Source organism: Macrotis lagotis, chromosome 7 (assembly GCF_037893015.1).
Source record: "Macrotis lagotis isolate mMagLag1 chromosome 7, bilby.v1.9.chrom.fasta, whole genome shotgun sequence".
Lineage (NCBI taxonomy): Eukaryota > Metazoa > Chordata > Mammalia > Peramelemorphia > Peramelidae > Macrotis > Macrotis lagotis.
In genome coordinates, this window is record NC_133664.1 from 70,058,574 (window position 1) to 70,080,113 (window position 21,540).

Sequence of the window (21,540 nt, forward strand, 5' to 3'; positions counted from 1 at the left end):
CTCCATATCATCATTTGCCCACATTTCAGAACTTTATTAGGAATCAAGCAAGTAGGGAAACCAAGGAGCTATAGGCTAAAGTCAGAGTGCAGGTATTTGACTAGGTACCTGATGCCCCCACACAAGGTCAGATAAAACTATATTTGCATGTCTCATGGAGGACCTTAGGGCTCTGGTCTTGGTTCTGTGCTGGTCAACATTATAATCAATTGCTTAGTTGAAAGCATAGACAGAATGCTTGCAAAATTTGCAGTTAACATGAAGCTTAGAAGGTGTTAGATGAGAGTCAGGTTCCAAAAAAGATTTTGACCAACTAGAACTATGGACCAATTTAAGTAAGATCAAGTTTCTTACCCCAAAATGTGAAATTTTATACTTGAGTTTTAAAAAATCAGTTTCTCAAAAATATACTGGGAGGGTGTAGCTGAATAACAGTTCCCATGAAAAAGATTTGGACTGCAAACTCAATGAGTCAACCATGTGGTATGGAAACCAATAAAGCTTCCCTCTCCCAGGCTGCATTCAAAAGAAGCAGAGTGTGGAGAATGAGGGAGGCGAGTTCTAATGTCCTTGCTTTGGTCAGCTTCAGATCTAAAGAATGGCTCAGGAAAATATAGTTCCAGGCATCCCATTTTAGGAAAGAGAGAAACCGGTCCATGTCCAGAAGAAAAGGATTCATCCTGTGAATCACTCCATGTTCAGTGAGTCACAAAATAGGCAGTTAGAGCTCACCTAAAGTATTTGCCAGTGTCTCAGAGACTATGTGATGCAAAGCCAGCACAGGAAAAGGATTGTCTCTTTGGCAAAGTTCTCCGAACGCTCCCATTCACAAAGGAAATTGTATTAAGGGTATCAAACGTCAATAGATAGCAAGACTTACTCAATGAAATCCATAGTTATTGGAAAGAAATTGGTCTAACCATCTACCCTGGTAAACAAAAGTACACTTAAAAAAAAGTATATCATCCAGTTGCTCACATTGAACCAGCAAGCGAGTTAATCCATCAGGATAAGTGTTTTGGACAGATCCTACCAATTGACAATGAACTGGGCCCAGAATTGCATAGCAGGAGGAAGCTGGTCTAGATTGCATTTAGGAAATTGCATGTCATTTTCAATGAATTCCACACACACACACACACACACACACACACACACACAACCCCCTTTTAACAACAATATTCTGGTAATGCTGCTTAGCTGTGATCCATAGAAAGCTCATGATCTCAGAAGAATAGAATTACCCAAAGAACCATAGAAACAAGCACAGTGAGTATAAAGAAATGTAGCACAATACCTAAGGCTGACTATATGCAAAGCTTTGCATTTTTTGTTGTTTAGTTTTCAGTCATAGCTAACTCTTTATGACCCCATATGTTATTTTCTTGGTAAAGGTAGTGGATTGATTTGCCATTTTCTTCTTCAATGAATTAAGGAAGAGGCTAAGTGACTTGCCCAGAGTCACAGGGCTGGTAACTATCCAAGGCCAGAGTTGAACTCCAGGCCCTGCACTCTATCCACTAAACTACCTAGCTACTAAAAGCTTTGTGTAAACCCTGGAAATACAAAAAGTAAAGGCAAGACAGACCAGATCTCTAAGAATTCACATTCTAAGGGAGAGAGAGACAATACATATGACAATACATTTGACTTAAGAGAGATAGTTGTAGAGAGAGAGAAGTAAAGGGCCCATTACATTGATAAACTTTCTTTTCTCAGTCTTCAGCAGCTATGGCTGCTGAGGAAACCAGGGAGGTGCACTGCATTAAGTATTTGCCGATGCATCTCCACAGTAGTTGCATCTGGCTACGAGGGCTTGGTTGGAAGTAGGACTAGTGCTCTGGAGGGCACTGATCTATGAATATTACCAGAAGCAGAGAATAGCATCTATCAAGTTAGCTAGATCCTCTGTGGAGGGTTTACACATCACAAAGTCTACGTTTCGTGGTGGCAGGAAGGTGATCTTTCTGGGCTATGCCAGAAGAGCAAAGTTCTGGTAGATTCATATTAGAAGAACTCTATGGTACCCACAACAGACCTCAGCCTGTTTTTCTGAGGGTCAGCCTCAGTGATGAAAGGATGGCCACATAGAAACTAGAGATTTGTGGGTAAATTCTTTAGTCATGTCAACCCATGAAATAAAATACACAATTCCCCATAGACCCGTGCCATGTAATTCCACTTCTGTAGTGCTGGTAACAGTGTAGCAGAGAAGAGAGCATAGGGTGCTAAAAATCACAGTTTTAAACTGACTATAAAGATATTAATGTAATTAATATATAAAAGGTGAAATCCTGGGGCAGCTAGGTGGCACAGTGGATAGAGCAATGGCTCTGGGAGTCAGGAGGACCTGAGTTCAAATCTCATCTCAGACACTCAATAATTACCTAGCTGTGTGATCACTTAACCCCATTGCCTTAAATAATTTTTTTTTTAAAAAAAGGTGAAATCCTGATCCAATGACCAACAAGTGAGTATATTATTATGTAAACTCAATTGTTTTCATCTTGACATTTTCCCCATAATAAAGAAGACTCAAGGCAGTTACACCTTAATAGAAGAATAGATCACAAGTTCTCTATATTAAGTCAATGAAAGTATTGATGAATTTGGCCTTATCATGTGTTCAACAAGAAACACTATTTTGTGATGCATTTTGTTATCTTAATTACAGTTCTCAAGATAAAGACTTACAAAGAGACCACCATGAAAATAATTGTATATGCCAGCAACTTGCAAAGAATTTCCACAAAAATTTCTGTAATTCTACTCTCCCCCAGTTAAATCAACCTATACTTTGATTTCTAATGACCTCAAAGCAAAATTAAAGATTATTCCAAAAATATCAGAAGATATAGTTTTGAAAGTTATGTCTCAAGAGTAAGGGGTGAATGAGGCCAAAGACAAGTGGAGTGTTAAAAAAAGCCTCATGCCTGTATATCCATAATGATGGCTATCTTAAAAAAGAAGATGATGATTATGATGATGGACTTCAGTTAGCAAGTACTTATTAAGTGCCTACCATTGCTTTATGTACAAAAAGTGAAAAAAATCCCTCCTCTCAAAAAGTATGATATAGTGAAGATTTGGGAGAGGAAAAAAAAGAAACTCATCATATTTTAATAGAAAGGAAATGACTTGTTACTGATGTGAGTCAGTCTTGAATAAGCTGTCCATAGTCAAACCACTAACTTTTTAAAGATCAACTTTAATACAAAACCTATGAGAAAAAATAAAAATGAGAACATGCTGCTAAAACAATTTCAAGTTAACCGGTTTTTAAAAGATACTGATACTGAAAATTCAGAAATAAATCAAGTAAAGGACATTGCTATTGTATAATTTCTTGAAGACATATATTCAGTGAAAATAAATTTGCATTAAAAAATTCAAAAAATCCTGAAAAACTGCCTAACATTTAAGATATGACAGTCAAGGGAAACAAAAGTTTATAATATAAAGTCATTCCATCCTTAGGAAAGGATGGTGATCCCAGCAAAGATGTGAAAGGTTCTAGCGACATCCAAGTCCTCATAGAACTACCTGAGGAGCAATGGCAAACTGTATTGAATGAAACATAAGATCGACAAAGAGAATTGATTTGCTAAAAGAAACACCAATGAGGTCATCCATATCATTTAAAAAACCCACCCCTCCCAAATCACAACAATAAATGATGATTTTCTAAGTCACAGAGTCAATTTTGAGGAGCCCCTGAACCTTCCATCTGTTTGTCACCCTTTGAGAGAATCTCCTTTCCTAGATGTTACATCTTGTCCATCTTGTCTAGGACTGTAGGAAGTAGGAAAATCCTTCCCCCCCCCTCAATCCCAGTCCAGGAATATGGGCAGGAGGCAAGGACTAGATGTAGTTAACTCATCCTAGGATTCTAGGAAGTTCAAAAACTTGGTCTAGGCAAGTGGCAGGAAACCTCAGACCAGTGGACCATATTGGTCTGGCATTGGCAACTAACAGATAAGATTAGAAATTCCGTAAATGTAGGAGATTTTTAGAAATGAATTAGATGAATGTTTGACAAGTGCAGCCCACAAATGATGTTATAAATCTCCAAATGGCTCTTGGCTGAAAACCTGCTTCCTCCAGAGACAGGCTCTAGGACTCCAGAAGAGAGAGACATGGAGGACAAGATCTGAAGCTTTTTCACTAATTCTAGGATCTGAGCTTAGACACCTGGGGTTTTCTTAGAAAGTTACTGGAGGGGTTTTCTCCTGTGCATTTTACATATGAGGAACTGAGGCAAAGAGGGTTAAGTGTCTTGTCCAGGGTCACTCAGCTAGGAAAAGTGTGAGACTGAATTTGAATTCATGAAAATGAGTCTTCCTAATTCCAAACCTGTGACTCTTATCCATTACATATCCTAGTTGCCCAAAGGGATGGATAGCCACATTGAAAACTACTGGAGGAAGGAGGCCCTGACCTAGATTCACCATCCCATCTTAGAATTGCAGTGAGAGAGAAGCTTAATAAATCTTAAGCCTAATAAATCCTAGTCCAGTTTCCCTCCCCCCAACCCCCCACAAGAAGGGACAGGTAACAATGGTTCAGCTGTCCTGCATTCTCTTGTCTCAGTTGATGGAGGAGACAGAACTAAGAGGCATCAGTCAGACTTACTGGCTGGCTTAGTCTAATCAAGACCCCAAGGAATGGAATCTTAGGTAGGTTACTTACAGTCATCCATTCCCACTCCATGTCCTACACTGAAAGACCTAGGAGTGAAAAATTATAGCAATCCAGACCCAAGATAAGTTAGAAAGAAATGGTAAAGAATGTGGATTGTTGCCAGTGATCTCTAGTGGAGAGATTATTGACATGAGCAAACAGAAGAAGAATAGTAAAATAATAGCATGTTATAAATTAGGAAAATTCCGAGATAACGTTACAGAAGAAGAAAAAATTAACTCAATAATTACAAGTGGAACTCCAGAGAAAAAATTGGATTATTTACAAGGACTCTTAGATAGAAGGCTTACTAAATCAAGGAAGAATTAAAACAAAAGATGAAAACTTAAAGCTCTTGAATAAAAACTTGGAAAGAAAATAAACTTTTTATATTAAAAGATTGTCAATCTAAGAAGTAGTGAAAGAAAGGAAAATTTGTATTTCCCATCACCATCAGTATCTGACCAGCAATCTTTAATGTCAACAAATATATCAAAAATAGTATCTAAAGCTGAGGAAAAAAACCTAAATTAAATTCATCTAGAAATATGTCTGATCAATTTGATTCATCCAGCTTTTTAAAACAGTGATAGTAGCTTAGAGGAAAGACATCATGTATTAATGTGTCACAAGATCACAAAAGATTATATAGAGAATATAAGAAGGGAAAGGAAGGGAAAGGGAAAGGAAAGGGGAAAAAGGAAAAAGGAAAAAATGGAAAAAGGGAAAAGGAAAAGGGGAAAAAGGGGAAAGAAAAGGGAAGAAAGGGGAAAAGGGAAAAGAAGGGGAAAGGGGAAAGGGAAAGGGAGAGGGAAAGGGAGAAGGAAAGAATCCTGATAAGATTTTAAGTGGAGATTCTCATTCGCCTAGCTACAATTAACTAAAAAGATGTATTAGTCCCTCTTCGAGTTATAGAATAAATCAAAGTTTTAAATCCAGTGTCAACAAGTCTTTAAACTGAGAGGAATGAAATGCTTTGAAATTATTGGATAAAGCCAAATAAAGGTATAGGAAATGTATTAAGATTGGAATTGGCGAGCAGACTTAAACCACCACTAGGCCTAAGTATATCATAGGAGGGATTCCAGCAGGAAGTCACTGGAGTTTTAGGAGCTCCTTGAGGAGTGGGATCCTTGTTTCTATAAACAGAGGATAGAAAAGTTTCAGAAAGGATCAAATGTCTCTCCCTTGATCTTGACCAGAAGACAATCTTGTGAACTTTGAAAGAAGTTCACATCAGCACTGGTACTAGTGTACCAGGAACATCAGTGTCTGATGGCAACTGACTATCCAAGGACAGTTGAATTAGAGACATTGAAGACAAGAAGCTTCAACCCAGAAAAGAGCTATATTTTAAAGGAACTTCAGGAAAAAGCCACAAATGGAGAAAAAAAGTCTTCTAGTAACATAGAAGTTCACCAGAACTCACTCTTTGACCAATTGTGTTAGTTTTTGAGTCCATTCTCCCTGGGAATCTTGCATGTTCCAAGAGAAAAGTGTTCCAGATTATTTGGGAAGTAGGGGAATGGGAGAAGACAAAGCTGTAGTAAGTGTTCTGAAATACCTTTTCTGAAAAAATATTTAATCTTTGGCTAATTGATAGTCAATGGAAATCATTCCAGATGAGGGCTCTTGAGCAAAAGTACTAGAAAACTTCCAACTTCCTCCTCTATCCTGATTCTAAGAGGTCACCCACCCTCTGGGGATAGGGCCTTCCAATGAAATAAGAATCAAGGCGACCATCACAGAAAGGATACACTGACATAAGCCTAATAAAAGAGGCATAGTTGCTAGAATGAGGAAGGTTAGTTAAAATATTTGTCACACTCTTGTCTGAATACATTTGGAGTACAATGTGGAATTTTGGGCATGTCCTCAGGAAGGACAGACAATCTGGAGTATATCTAGCAGAGGGTAATCAAGATTCTACTAGAGCAGTTGAAGGAATTTGGGGGGATTCACCTGGAGGAGAAAAGACTTGGGGGGTGAAGAGGAATCATTAAACTGTCATGTGGAAGGGTAATAAAAGCCATTCTGCTCATGGCAAACTTGGGAGTAGTGAATGGAAAGTACAGACCACCAGATTTAGGGTTAATATAAGGAAAAACTTCCTTGCAATAAGCATTGTCCCATTTGAAAGTAGTGGTTTCTTTCCATGGGTCTTCAAGTAGGGGCTGCATAACTATTGCTTGGTACTGTGCAGTCATTCAGCTAGCTTTATTCAAGACTTACTGCATGCCAGAAATGTGATAAGCACTGTTCCTCCCTCAAGGACTCACAGTCGAACTGGGAAAGACAGCACATGGACAGCTGTGTACAAACAAGATATATGCAGAATAAATAGTCCAATGTGACTAAGATGGGAAGATGTGCATGATTACACATGTATAACCTATATTGCTTGCCTTCTCAATGAGGGGGGTGAGAAGGGAAGAAAGAAGAGAATTTGAAACTCAAAATTTTAAAAAAACAAATTTTTATAATGGTCTTTATATGTAATTGGGAAAAATAAAATACTAAAATAAAATAAAATAAATTGGGTGTAGTCTCAGAAGGAAGACACTAGGATTAAGGGTTGGGAAATGCTTTTTTGCAGAAGGTGTGACTTTAGCTGAGACTGAAGGAAATCAGGGAAATCAGAAGGCAGAAAAGAGGAGGGAGATCATTCTGGGCATGGGAGACAGACAGGGAAAATGCTCAGAATCTAAGAGTTTCTTATGTGAGAATATCAAGGAGGCCCCTGTCTCTGGATCACAGAGTACATGAAAGAGTACAAAGCATCAAAAGATGGGAAAGGCAGGAGAGGGTCAACTTATGAAAGGATTGAAAAGTCAAACATGATCTTTTAATTTTATCCTGGATGCAATAGGGAGGCACTGGAATTTACTAAATATTAGGAAGATCAATGTGACTCCTGAGTGGAGCATAGATTAGAGAGGGAGGCCAGAGTCAAGATGGCCAATCAGCAGGTTACCGCAGTGGTCTGGGCATGAAGTTGGCAGTGCCAGAGAGAGATGTGGGCACCTGTGAGAGATGTCTTTTAAGCTGGTAACAACAGGATATGACATCTGATTGGATGGGGGGTGGTAGTGGAGGGAGATTGTCATAGATGATTCTTGAGGTTCCCTCAAGCATTGAATTATTGGGATTCTGTGATTTCTAAAGTCCCATCCAGGTCTAATATATCCTGATTCTGTCCTATTCTTCTCCAGTACATCCCAATAAATACTGTCATCTTGGAAAGTGATAAATTTTTTCCAGGGCTGTTACTCAAGACATTTTTTAAATACTTCTTTTGGAATTATTTTCAGAACCTATCAAACAGTCATCTAAATATTCTCAGTGGTGGTAACTAGTGGTCCTTTGGAAGTGGTTTAATAGGATATGTGTGTTTGATCCTGCTGTGGACATTAGCCATCATTTAGTCTTTAAATGCACTTACACATATTTACAAGCACCTAGACACACTATATTTTGGGCCATTTTAAAACAAATAACATGGGGTGTCTTTTTTTCCTACTCAAAGAGTGAGAAAAGATGTACCTTCAATAGCTTCAGAGAAACCTCCCTAGTTCTTTCCCCTGAAAAGTTAAAAATAAAACTTGCACATTGTTCCCCAGTGGCAAGGAAAATTAGGTTCTGCCCTACAGCTGAAGCCCTTGTGATTCTGGGAAACAGTAGGTTCCATGTAAATTCTCTCAGGCAAATTCACAACTGAGATCTGACAGGTGGTAGCCTACTGTTTACCCATTTGGAAAAGTATGTGAAAATCCCAGAAAGCCTTCTGTTCTTTAATTCTCAGGTGTTTGTCTCTGATTTCAAATGGGAAATGATAACAGTAAAGAGTGCATGGACTAACAGTTTCTCAGGGCAAAACACCAGAAATCCACTCACTAGCCATAGGTTTAAAAAACCAGTCAAGTGCATTTTGGGTCACAATGCAGGGGGGTTGCTAAGAACTCTTTACAATCCTGTTATCCCTCAAAAATACAGAGTTCTTAGCAATCTTAACCAAGATAGGGACAAAAAAAAATCAAACCATGGACTTTCAAGAGGTCTAACATTTCTTTCTGATATAAAATTACTACATCTTTGTACACATAACAGTACTGGAACCAATTGAGACCATAAGCTTTATTCTTCAAAGTTAGCCATATGGACACCGCTAGTGACTTTGTAACCGTGGAACCCTGAAGACATTAAAATTCTTTGGCGCATGCTTACTGTGAAGCGACATCCATCTGTTCAAGACATATGAGCGAATAGATTGTCATCACTGTTACATTATTAGAGATGAAATGGGGCAGGATAACAGTCCATCAGTAAGCATTTAAAGGAATCTACTAGGTGCTGGGTCTTGTCCTGAAACTAAGGACATAAATAGTCTAAACAAAACACGGATCCTACTCTCAAAGGCTTAAAATACTGTTGGGGAAAACAGCACAACTCTCCCCCTCCACACATACGCACAAGTCAACACAAAATAGGTACAAATTAAAAGAATGCAAGTGTTCAGGTGGAGGGGCTGATGCTGTGGAGGTCCAGAAAAGTCTTATGGAGAAGGTGGCACTTTAAGGTTTGGAAGGGAGTCAGAGGGAGAGGAGAGGAGAGCTGAGCACATCCCAGGCATGGGAATGATCTGGGCAAAACCAGAGTTAGGAGGGTCACAAGTAAGGAAGGAGCAGCAAGGAGGCCAGGCTGGCTGGAGCACGGACTGGGGGGGATACTGGGCACAAGTCTGCAAAGGCAACTTGTCCCAGGTGCAACAGAAAATGCAGAGTGCTCTCTAAGGTAGAAGAGTAACAGGGGTGGACCTTGGTCTAGGGCCTCGGGGAGAACTGGAACTTGCAAGCAAGGGAATGAAATCAGACACAATTGCAAAAGTCCATGGAGAGGTAGTGACCTAGTGAGTGGAGAGAAGGGGATGAATGAGAGGAAAGGGGTTGATGCAGAAATGAGAAGATTATGCAGTCGATCAGATAGTATGGATCCTTAGAATAAAAATATGGAAAGCAGAGAAATGGGAGGTTAGTAATCAAAGTGCATAGGCAACATCTACCTCCAGCTGAAGGATGACTGCTCCATGCTGGAAACAAAATCTGGCAACAGAATCAAGCGGCTCGTGGAGCCCTGGCTAGGTGGGAAAGTAGCCTAAATCTCCTTAAACAGATTTGAATAGAGAGAGAGACAGGAGATTCTTTGGGAAACCTAAATTTGAATGGAGTTAACAACAGTGACAATTCAGGATTGATCTGAGGCAAGACTACTTAGTCTCTGACACTCTCACACTGTGTGACCCTCATCAAGTCCTCTAATCTTTCTGACCCTCTGTTTCCTCATCTGTAAAGTGGGTATAACGATACCTGCACTACTTACCTGATAGGGTTGTGGGAAAAACTTAAAAAAAATAAAAATCATCGTAGTTCTTTCACTAATATCATTATGAAGTAAGCAAAGTTTGCCTATATCAAATCTAACTTCTTCTTGCTATGCATTATTTCCATCCCTGTGGTATTCCTTTGAATACCCCCCCCCCTTACTTAACTCCCGGATTCAAATACCTTAATGTCTCATTTATTTCTCTAAAATTCCTCATTTATTCCTCTAAAAATCTTCTCTTAGAAAACATTAAAGCCTACTGATAAAACTGAAAAGTTGCCTGTATTACTTGTTGGAGGGAGGAAAGTTTATGGTATTTGCATTATATAGATTTTTAAAATTCTAAGGTGCAGATAAATAGGTGTTTGGGGGCAAGAGATTCTTCCCAGTGAATCCTATTTCAAGAATAGCCATCTAATCTGCCTATGGTAAAGGCCAGCACTGACTTAACAAGCCAATGAACAATCACAGAATGGGAAGGCAAACTAAGCGCCATTGTATTTAAAAGGTACAAATGTGTGTGACAATTTTTAGTTTAGCCTCTGAGCAAAAGGAGATTTGGGAACAGAATCTTAAGAATATTATCTATGAAATAGTTTCCCTCTTTTAAATAATTGGTTAATTGTTTGAGCCAGGTCCTTATTGCATGTCCTTCACTGGTAATGGGAGGGAAACCTCAGGACAACATCATTCCAGAGCCACATCTACCAATCCATATAGGAATTAATAAAGCAAACTACTTCTCCTCCTAATGCCCTATTCTGACAAAAGTATGTTCGGGCCTTGTTCAATGCACATGTATCAAATCTATACAACCACACAACATTGAAATCCTTTAGAGAGTCTATCATTTGCCGTAATTGTAGACTGTGAGTGGACATTTGAAAGAGAAGCCTACAAGGCAGTTGTACTTTCTGGTAGTAATTATCTCCCACAAACATGACTCATTCCAGCAGCTTGAATGCAATAGTTTTGGTGTCCCAAAAGCAACAATCTTATAAATAAATCTCTGAATCATGGATGAAGTGCCTGAAGTATTCAATTCTGTCTCTTTGATCTCAAAGGTAGCTTTTGGTTTAGAATTTTGTTGGATAAAAAGGAATGAATACTAGTACCAAACAAAGCAGGCTGGGCCCTGGTGAGACTTGGAACACATAAGGGGTCGCTCTGCCCAGTCACACTTTGCTCTGCTCTCAGAAGAGGGGGGGAACATTACATTTTAAGCCAGAAGAATGAAGTTTCTGGGCCATGCGGATGCCGTTGTTTGTCCTAATACAGCCCACTTGTTTTGTTTTGATTTTTTTGCCTTTTTTTTTAATAGTACTCTTGGGGAAGACTTTTATGGCAATGAAGCAGAATTAAGGCTGTGGGGTGGGACCGCCCAGGAGTCTCAAGGGGTAGCAGAACATATAACTAAATAAACGTGGGCTGTGTCAGTTAGGAATGCTGAGGAAAGAACAACCCACCCTAGAATGAGACATTTACTTTTTTTGGAATGTTCGCTTCAAGACACTGTGTACCTCAGCAGCCTCCCGCCTCCCGATCAGTGGAAATCAGAGGTTCCTTGACTTGAAGCAATGCCTGCTTTAAAAGTATTAGTAGAAATGTAAATACTGACATCATCCACCCACTATAGCCATTCTTTTTTTTTAAGTACTAAAGTTTTATTTGTATTTCCTAAAAAATGGAAGAAAGAGAAAGACAGAGTAGAAGAGTGGTTGGAGGGCTGGTCACAGACCCAGGAAGACCTTAGTTCACATCCTCTAATACATGCTGGCTCTGTGACCATGAGCAGGTTCCTTAACCTCTTGGTGCCCAAGACAAGTCTCAAAGCCTACTACCAAAGAGGAGCTGCTGATTGCTTCACTGCATATTAGGAGCTCCACAAATGGATAAAATCAGGGGTCTGGAGAGAGGAAAGAAGAGGTATTAAGAATATCTCTGGTCCACTTTCACCGTGCACAAATACTCAGTATCAGATAGTACTTTCCCAAATGGGCCTCAGAACAATATTTATGTCCAGAAATCTCTCATCTCCGTTTAAAATGGGAAGTTACAAAAAGACTTATACAGGTTTCACTCTGCTCATGTTTTGCCAGCCACCAGTCACAAAAGGGGAAGCCAACTTTTGACTTATCCTTGCAAAATAGTCAGAGTCCAAAGAGAACAAAACTAATGCTGCTGCTGCAAATCTATTTCCAGTTTGTTGCTTTTTTTTGGATTAGGTATCTGTTTTGCTCCTGGTTATTTTCATATATTCGACTGTTGCTGCATTCCCATCTATTGGAAAGATGGAGGGAAACACATAGGCTCCTCTCTAGCCAAGGGGAGATGAGCCTGCCAAGAAAATGAACTTATTCTAGAGGTCACTAAATACATACTAAGTATAATAAACAAAAAATTTGATGAACACAAAGGAATAGCTGATGGCAATTGGCTATGGTCAATGACATTCTGCAATGCAATTCAAATAATAACTGAAGTGTATATAAATATGTAATATTTATCCAAGCTTTTCGACAATAATCACCTATTGGCAAAGCAAAATTCCACCAAATGCTGCATAGCTACTGTATGCCTAATCAAGGACCAATCAAAGTCTCAGGAAATCATTTCAACAAATGTCCTTGACAAATATTAGATTTGACATTAAAGAGCTTAGGATCACAGGGCCATGGCCATTCCATATGGCTCTTATTAAAGTTATTTGCATGGGGAAAAATTAAGACTATAGGAAGCTAGCAGTAACCCAATTCCCTCCAAGTTAAGAAAAATGCATAGGGTTGGTTACCCATTCTCAGGTTCATAAGTGTGCCATAAGACAGGAGTAATTTAACTCTACAAGCCTTATTACATTTTGATTCTATAGAGATCCTGGTGGTTCATATTCTGAATAGCATCGATGAGAGAATGCTTGTGTGGTAAGGTAATGTAGTTGTCCTTCAATCTCAAAGACGATGACATCAGGAAAGGGAATTCATGACTTGCACATAAGATAGATTATAATGAGGGGGTGTTATGATATGACATCAGAGACCTGCCATGGTATGATCTTGATGGCTAGTGCTGAGCAATAAGAGGACCCTTGACCTCTAAGGTTTTTTCCCATGCCACTGAGGCCCCTCTTCTGCAGTATGGTATCAACAGGTGACAAACTTTTGACAGGAGGCTAAAGCAACTGGTGTTAAAACGAATGGGCTTAATTTTGGTGGGCATATATCTCTTGCTTTTTCCAGTCCCTTTTCTTCTGCCTCCCTTAGTAGTCCCTTCCTTCTGGACTTATTTCTCACTTACACTGTGTGTGTGTGTGTGTGTGTGTGTGTGTGTGTGTGTGTGTGTTTCTCATATATACATAGTTGTCTCCTCCATTACAATGGAAACTGCTTGAGGGCAGGAACAGGTTGAATTTTGTTTAACTTTCTTGGTGTTCCCTCACTACACAGTGATATATTTAGATGATGTATTTTTCTTTGTTCTCAAAGAAAACTATGACATCAGGAAGGCAATATGATGGAAACTATATGTGAGTGAGGGGAGCTGAGCTAAGTCACCAATCCAACTTTCACCTCCAGTCATCTGGGTCCAGTGGCCAGATATGAATCAGGACTGCTGGAGATGACCCAGATGTGAGGCAGTCAGGGTTAAGTGACTTGCCCAAGGACACACAGCTAGTAAGTGTTGTGTCTGAGGTTGGATTCGAACTCCTATTCTCCTGACCCCAAGGCCAGTGCTCTGTCTACTGCACCACGCAATTGCTGCTCTCAGTACATAGTAGGTGCTCACTAAATGTTTGTTGACTATTGCAGTTTAGGGGCTGACTTGGTATTCCCCAACATTGAACACATGATTTCTAATTTTTGATCATTAAAAATTGTGGTGCAGTGAATGTTTATATATGGTTCAATCTTTCTTTGACTATCATTAGCCTCCTCAGGGATTTAAATTCAGATTTGGAATCTCTGATTCAAATTTCCAAATAGCCTTCCAAATGGTTGGACTTGTAATGAATTTTTGTACCTCTCTCACCATAGCTTCTCCAACATTTAATTTATCCAATTTTTGTAATTTTTATAATTTTTATAATTTTTGCCACTTAGACAGCTTTAGGTAATAATTCAAGATTATTTTATTTGCAGATCTCTAATTATTAGAAATTTTGGCCATTTTTCATATGGTTTTTGATGATTTGCTTTTCTTTTTTTGAAAGTTATTCATATCTACTTACCACTCATATATTGGAGTATGGCTCTTCAGGTTATGACTTTAGCAATTCTTTATAGATTTTGAAGGTCAGATTCTTATCAAAGGTATTTAATTCAGGAAGAACAATTCCAGCTCCCCATAAAAAGAAACTTCCTCTCAATTACAGCTACTGTTACTGGCCCCTCTTCCCTCCTATTTGCCTTGACCCAAAAGCTGGACTCCTGAAGCTCTGAGGATCACTTTGATTTTGTCCCTCTCTTTTTGCTTCTACCTCTGGGTATTATATTTTAAGTCATAAGTTTTCCTCATTTTATTTAGAAAATATTCCAATAAAGATATATTGTTTATATAGTATTGATCTGTTTCTTTGATGAACCCTCATCTAAGTCCCATTACTGGTATCAAGGATTGTCACAATGGTCTCTTCCCTTCTCTTTCATTTCATGTGTTGATGAGTAATTTTGAATAATCCAAATTGATATTTTAATATGAATATTTCTTCTTCATGTATATTTATAAAACGACCTCTTTAATGTTGAAAATTCTGAAATTCTACTACTATTATTTGGAGGGAATTAAAATTAAGCTATTTCTGATGACATCCTGTTCATTTTATTGATCCCTTTATCCCCTTTTCCAGTATTTCTAGGTAATTTTCTTTCCCGATTTCCTGGAATATGTGAGTCAGATTCTTTGTTTTATACTGTTGTTTTGGGAGGATAGTTTTCATATTGCCTCATCAAGTTCTGTCTTCGAGTGTCATGGTAGGGATCACAAGTATTCTTCTAGATTTGTTGTTTTTAGTTTTTGATCTGATATTTTCCTCTTTCAATTCTGAATATTTATATCATCTGAGATGCTCTCTTTCTCAGTGTCCATTACTTTATTAATATTTTCTATCTTATTTTATAAGTTGCTGATTCTTATGTTCTTTCTGTATTTTCCTCTGAAAGATATGACTTCCATCCTTTTAGGTCCCATATTTCTTTCAGTTCTTTTTCTGAGTTTCTTAACTGTTTTGGATTTTCTTGTAATTTTTCTATTTTCTCATTGCCTATTTGTTGAAGTATCAGTCTTCCCTTCTGAAGAGTTGTTCTCATTTTTTAGCACCATCACATTTGTTCCTTACATTGTGATACATTTTTTTGATTATTCACTTCTTTAGTTTTTATATCAGTTTTACTGTGAGATTATTCCTATTGAGATTTTTAATTTCTTCTCTTTTATTATTATCCTTTCAAGTTATTTGGTTCATTTGTCGCTATTTTGAGACTTTTGAGTCATTAGTCATAACTTCTCTCCAGGTCCAAGTTTAGTCATTATAATTACACAACATTGTTTGGATTTTTTGTTATTTCTGTTTACATTATTGTGTATATTGTTTTCTTGATTCTGCTTGCTTTGCTTTGCTTTACAATACTTGAAATAAGTCTTCTGAATACTCCTATGAAATATTCATATTTGTCATTTATTATAATGTAGTGATTTTCCTGAGAAAGGTCCAAGGATAACAAATTAGGGAAAATGAATCACATCAGCTTTAAACATTGGACAGGATCTGAGTACATGGGGGTGGAAGGAGGAAGAAAGATTACTCCTCCTCAGAACTACCACCTGGAAAAAGACTTTGAGTTTCAGAGAAACAATTTCTGATGCTGCCTTGGCATCAGTCAGAGGAAATTTGGGAGGACCCATTTGAATTCATTCATTTAATACACAATTGTAAGCATCTAATAAACACAGAACTCTATGCTAGGTGGTAGGGAAGAGTCAATGTTTGGAAAAAGGACAGCTCCTGCCCTCATGGACTTTATTGCCTATTTGGAGATTAAGACAAAAAGACTTGAAAATACAATCCTTGTAAAATATATTACAGTTATTAAAATGAATATGAAGTCAAAAGCAGAAGTCCTAACTAACTGGTGGATGAAGAAGACGAAGATGAGGATAAGATGAAGAAAAACTTAAGGGAGAGGATGGCATTTTAAACAACATATTTTTAAACAGCAGCTGAGTTTTAAAGAGTGGATGGGAAATTCAGAAGCAAAAATGTAAGAGAGTACATTGTAGCCCTGGGAACAGCATGTGAGAAAAGACATATACAAAGTGAGAGAGCACAAGACATATCTGCAGGACAGAAAATAATCCAAGTTGGTTTGCAGAGAAGGAATAATACAATATAAGACAGAAAAATGAGTTAGCACCAAATTGTGGAGAATCTAAAGAAGTTCACAAAACTGTTCAAATTTCAGTTGGTAGATAATAGAAAGCTATTAAATAATTTTGGGCACAGAAGTGGCCTGGCCAGACCTATGTATAAGAAGGGTTATTTGAGAAGTTTTATAATTACAGACTAAGCATGAATAAGAGTTTGTAGGAACATTAGTAAGGAGACTATTAAAATAGATCAGGTGACTAATAATGAGAGATAAGGTTAGGTAGTAGCAGCAGAAAAAGAGAATGATCCTAGGTCATAAATTTATAACTGGAAGGATTCTTAGAGGTCATCTTTGTATTTGAGGAAACTGAGACCAGCAGAGACGAAGTGATTTGTCCAAGGTCACAAAGCCATTAAGTGTCAGAGTCAGGAGTCAAACCAAGGTCCAATGATTCTAAATCTAGGCCTGTTTTCTACTTTTCTGTGTGATGTAAGAGATGTTGAGGAAGGGGGAATTGACAGGACTTTGTAACTGACTGAATGAGGGAAGTAAGGAAAAGAGATTTTCATACATTCCTAAGGCTTTGAAAATGGTTATCAAGGTGAATGAATACCAATACCACAGGTAAGATTATGTGACTGAACACAGTATTGTACAAGGGAAAAACACTCAGGTTCTGGAAAGAAAGAACAAAGGTTCAAATTCTACTTTTCTGGCTTACTATCCAATGGCCTTGGATAAGTCATTTGAGTTTTATTAAGTCATTTGAGTTTTATGGGCCTTGAAGTATTCATATGAAGTTCCTTTCAACTCCATATTTAGAAGTCTGTGCTCCAAATTAGGACAGTTAGAAGAAGGAACAGTTAGAGGGTGGCAATAGAATACGAGAATCTTGGGCATCCAGGTCATGTTCCAATGGATTGGCCATTTGCCACATTTTTAAAGAATAGAGGAGAATATTTTTAAGTTTACACATTTTAGATGAAGAGAGACAATGCAGTGCTGTGGGAATAGGAGTGGTCCTGGAATCATGAAGATGTGAGTTCAGTCCACCTTCTGACACAGACCACCTGCATGACCAGGGGCAGATGACTGAAAATCTCAGGGCTCAAGCTGAACCTCAAAATCAATCTCCACAAGCAGCAGGAGCTTCTTAGAGTAATCACAAGTCTACATAAAACAAAAAGCTTTCATTATGTTAATATCAACCAGGATTAGTCTTAGAGAAAGACATAAAGAAGGAAAAAATGTACATTTAGTTCCTTCCCCACTGCCATGGTAGTCTCCGATCCTGTCTCCCCAATTTAAACTACACACTAGACAGTGTGGCAAATTCTAAAGCCTCCTCACTCTTTTCTCCTTTGAAAACTTTCTCCTACATAGACTCCTTTGCTTTCATTGGATTATAGGCCTTGTGGCAGTGTTGCTGAATCATGACACATGCAGTTAGTTTTGTAACTTTGAGGGTGAGTTCCAAATTGCTCTCCAGAATTTAAGAACTCTGATCAGTGCAATGATCATCCATGAGTCCAATGATGGAGAGTGCTATCTATTTTCTAGTCGGAAATGGGATATACTCAATAGGCAGAACGAAGCATACGTTTTGCACATGACCAACATGGAAACTTACTTTGCTTCACTATGAATATTTGTTTCAAAGATTTTTTTTTCTTTTTCTTTTCCAAGATGGGAGGGAGGAATGGGAAGGCAGGAAAGTAAATGCTCTTTAACTGAAAAATAACAATAACAACTAAAGTTTAATTTAAAAAAAAAAGAAATTTGTTTATCCCATGATATTATCTCAGGTCTTTGATAGTGACTAATCTATGCATTACTGACAGTGCTCCTAAAACCCAAATTCTTATCACAAAATATATAATTTAGTAGAATTTCAGACTGTTCTATAGAAGTAACAATTTGGGGAAAGAAGATCTTTCAAGAATACTCCTAAAATTATCCCCTAGAAGACTGACCATTTTGGTAACTCCTTTCAAAGTACCATACATTCTATACAAGGATTATTTCTAAAAATAGCTCAAGAAGCAGTGTTCTGCTAGCTAGAACCTCTATAAACTGCAAACAGGTAGATGTAGCTTAAAATATGATCATCATAAATAGGGCAAGAAAAATCATACATTTTCAAAGATGGTACTGAGTGTCTACCTATCAAGAAAAATATTTTGATTATATCAAATTAAAAATGAAAATAAAATAATTTAATTGTTGGTTAATCATTTCAACCACCGCCATGAAAAAAACTTTTATCTTTATTAAAGAAAACCTCTAACTCCAAATCTGTTCAAACATAGCTTTGACCAACTAGTTGGAATTATGAATCTTTACAAGAGATCAGACTTAAATAAAATTCAATGAAACATTCCTCATGAAAATAGAAGATGACTCATGATGGAATGTGACCTCCCCAAATTCTGTGAACTGAGCTTGAATACCTTTCAAAAATTTACCTGAAAGAAAAGTTAGAATTTTTATCCTTTTGCTAATGTTCTGTATTCTGTGTTGGACTAAAGGAACCAGGTCATAAGATTACAGAATTTAGAGGTAGAAGGGACCTTAGAAATTATTAAGTCCACCCCCCATTTTATTTATTTTTATTTTTTTAGGTTTCTGCAAGGCAAATGGGGTTAAGTGGCTTGCCCAAGACCACACAGCTAGTTAATTACTAAGTGTCTGAGGCTGGATTTGAACTCAAGTACTTCTGACTCCAGGGCCAGTGCTCTATCCACTGCGCCACCTAGCTGCCCCGCAACCCCCCTTTAAAGAAGTAAATAGGGCCCAGAAAAAAGCAAGGGGCTTATCACAAATTACTGCAGTTGGAATGAAAGGTTAAGGCGCATGATCTTCAGAACAAGAAAGATAAGCTCCCAAGTATTCATTTCAGGTCCCTTAGACCTCTGAGTGGATATAGTGGCTACATTCTGGGGTTACAACTCATCAAGGAAAGAGGCAGTTGGGATAAAAACCCCAGAGCATGGGTCAGAATTAGGTGCAAAATGAGACAGAAGAGCATGACAGCATCCTAGAAGCCAAACTGATGGGAATCTCCATGTGGACCCAGCAGAGCAGCACTGAAAGATGGGGAAGTCAGGCTTAAGAACTAAGTCCCTCCTTTTACTGCACTTGCAGCCTATACTCTCTTTGAGATTGAGCCCTTCAGATTAGTTTCCTTAGTTTACTGATCCATCATAGACTTAAGGTACTCATTGAGCTCCTTCTCTTCTCCAGGCTAAATATATCTCATATTTCATCATAGGAGGATAATAGACACCCTCTATATCTTTCTGTACAGGTTTCTCAAGGACTGATATTCTCCCAGTACCATAGAGGATTCTTTAGCAAGAACCAACCTCAAACTTCCAACTGAAAATGCTGCAAGCCCATTAAATATAGATATACCTCAACTTATTCACCATTCTTAGATCCAGAAAAATGAAAAAAAAATTTTCAATCCATTTACAGAGCTGGTATGGAAATTTAGAGTAGTTATCCTTCACTAAAAAATGAAATTATTTAAACGGTACTTCATTGTACTTAAAATAGTTGTTCTAACATGAATTTTAAGTAGAGTGAACTAAACGCATTCCAAAAATAATTTCCCCTTGAAAAACCTTAACGTACTGTCCTTTATGAGAGAAATTAAATAAATAATAATTGAATGGTCTAAGAGCCAATAATAAACTGAAAAAAGTCATTTGAAGTCTAGAATCAGACAAAAGGAGAGGCCTTTAAAATTCTTTATTTATCTACCAATTAGGGTTGTATTGTTTCTAGATCACATTTTCCAAAAATGGACTCAGTCAACTTTATGACTTTGGTCATAAGGACTTAGAAAACTATTGGGCAGTCATAAATCCTGGCCACCACACGTCCCCCTCCAGCCCACCATATCAGCCTGATGATCTCCTTCTATTTCCATTTGTTCTGCTTGCATACTGGATAGGGAATATTCTAAAGATTAACAGCTGGAAAGAATGGGAATAATGAAGATATGCTGGGAATAGAGAGCAAGGATCAGACTAAAGAAGACATCCATCTTTCACGTCTTCTAAACTCTTGATGCTCGATTGGCTGAAAGGGACAGGCGGCCCTTGAGGGATGGGGGAGAAGCACACACACCACCTGTCTCTGACAAAATGGATTAAGAAGGATGATGGCTTACCTTTGGCTCTTACACTGTAGTCCATATATCTTTGTGGAACCAGATGTTTTCCTGGATTTACCAGATTAATTCCAGGCCCAAGGAGAAGACCATAGACTAGACATATAGAATTTTACAGCTGGAAAGGACCTTAATTCAATTTGACCAAAAAAAAATGCTGATTATTCACCAACCCACACTTTACAGATGATTAAACTGAGGTCAGGACTGGGTAAATGACTTGCCCAAGGTTGCACAAACACATAAATTGGCAATAGAGCTGGGATTATAATACAAGCTTGAAATCTCCTGGGCTAGTGCTCCCTCCACTATGGTATATCGCCCCATTGACATCATAGAGGAAGGAAAAGAAATAGCAAAATCTTAACCCCTTTCAGTCACTGACTAGAGATACATTTAGTGGCATATAGCATACATGCTAGACTCAGAATCAGGAAGACTGGAGTTCAAATCCTGCCTCAGCGATGTATTAGCTCTGTGACTGGGCAAATCTTTTAACCTGCCTCAGTTTCCTTTTCTGGAATGTGGGAACTATATTACAGAGTAGTTGTGAGGATCAACTAACATATAAAAAAGTGCTTTGTAAACCTTAAAGGTGCCACATTATTGATAGCTTTTATTATTATGAGTTACAGTGTCATCATCATTTCTATTCCATCCTTTCCACAACCCTAATTTACCTAATTCCTAGGCGTTGACTTCTTTTGTCTCTCTCTTTTCTGTCAATGATCCTATCAAGTTCACATTTCCCACAAAATTCCAAACCTGGACCAGTATCAAAAAACAAAAAAAAGTCCTCAGAGCCTCTTAAAGTATGAAGGATAAAGAGATGACCACCTTTGGGAAAACATTTCATCATTATTAAGTGAGAGTAGAAAAGGCACTTGGGAGTATTTCATAGGAACACTGGCAGCAGGGAACAGGACAATCGTCCTTGAAGAG

The 21,540-nt window shown here is 38.0% G+C and overlaps 1 long non-coding RNA gene across 1 annotated transcript in view; it reads right to left on the reverse strand.

Annotated features, from left to right (window-relative positions):
* LOC141492624 (uncharacterized) overlaps positions 1-20,661 on the reverse strand; it is a 101,903-nt gene extending 81,242 nt beyond the window's left edge. Inside the window, exon 1 of the long non-coding RNA XR_012469991.1 lies at positions 20,599-20,661. This is a non-coding gene — a long non-coding RNA (uncharacterized LOC141492624). The remainder of the gene's footprint in view (positions 1-20,598) is intronic.
* Positions 20,662-21,540: the final 879 nt, after the last annotated feature.